Here is a 1645-nt window from a genome sequence, read left to right on the forward strand (position 1 = left end):
GCATAACGGACCACAAATGATAGACGAGCACTGTAGTTTTGAGTTCCGCAAAGTTTGTGTGGAAAAGGTGAACAATGATTGCTGTCTCTTAATAAGAAGACAAACCACCTGGTACCGACAACCTGGATGGTACATTACTGAGGTTGGTAGCAAATACATTGCGATTCCTATTTGCCACATCTTCAATTTAAACCTAAGACGACGTGTCTAGTTGTACCTTATGGTGAATCCCATCTGTATGTACCTTTTTATTGTACACATATGTACCTTCTTTCAACATTGCTTTTCTGCTAAGCTAAGGTACAGATCAGTACCATCAAGAGTTGAGGTACACAAAATACGTTTGGACCCTGGGGAAACAGAAATGTATCGTAAGTTGAGGTGTGATAATTTATATATATTCTTTAATAAAATATATGGTTACAAAATGTACCATTATACTAGATTATTCGCACATGTACCCTTAAAGCTAACGAACAGTACCCGTGTGAGATTATATGTGTACCTCTGAGGTACATTATGTATATTTGATCTTTTTATCCCGGGGACATACTTGGCCTTATTTCTATGAGTTTAACACTGGACATCTTTGTAGGCCCTACTTCAAATTAAACCCTCTGATATCTCAGTCACAAATACCTGTTTTTGGCAATATCAAAGGGTTTTGTTGTGAACAAGCCATCTGCCTCAATGAAGGATGGAACTGAGGATGAAGCTTTTTTATATATTTTTTTAGGTGGCCTACTGCAGAACTTTTTACTATCATTCTTTATATTATTTATCTTTGTTCCATAGTATAGTTCTTCTTTTCGTTTATTTTTGTTACGTGATWTCTCAATTTACTGTATGTTTGCCATTCTGCTGTGTTGACAGACTTCTTTAGTATTCCCGTTGCCTCATTCCTCTCCATACAGTTTTTCAATTCATCATCTATACATGGGGAACTGGCAGTTTTGATGGACGCATGCCTATCAGTAGCCCGAAGAAGCTTTTTCATAAATGCTTCGAGTGCTGTGTCAAGTTGTTCCTCAGTACACACATCAGACCACTTTTCCACATCTTCGAAATAGGAATCATTGCAAAACCTCTTGTATGATCGCTTATACATTATTATAGGTCCAGTCTTTGGAACTTAGTTTTTTCTAAATATGGCTATTACATTATATTAGTATATAATTATAGGCCAAAATAGCATCATTAATGATATACAGCGCCTTCATAAAGTACTCACACCTCTTGACTTTCTCCAGATTTTGTTGTGTTACTGCCTGAATTTAAATGGATTAAATGTCGATTTTTTTTCACTGTCCTACATTTATTTTTTATATTTCACCTTTATTTAACCAGGTAGGCTAGTTGAGAACAAGTTCTCATTGGCAACTGCGACTTGGCCAAGATAAAGCATAGCAATTCGACACATACAACTACACAGTTACACATGGAATAAACAAAACATAGTCAATAATACAGTAGAACAAAGAAAAGAAAAAGTCTATATACAGTGAGTGCAAATGAGGTAAGATAAGGGAGTTAAGGCAATAAATAGGCCATGGTGGCGAAGTAATTACAATATAGCAATTAAACACTGGAATGGTAGATGTGCAGAAGATGAAGGTGCAAGTAGAGATACTAGGGTGCAAAGGAG

Source organism: Salvelinus sp. IW2-2015, linkage group LG30, assembly GCF_002910315.2.
Source record: "Salvelinus sp. IW2-2015 linkage group LG30, ASM291031v2, whole genome shotgun sequence".
NCBI classification, from domain to species: domain Eukaryota; kingdom Metazoa; phylum Chordata; class Actinopteri; order Salmoniformes; family Salmonidae; genus Salvelinus; species Salvelinus sp. IW2-2015.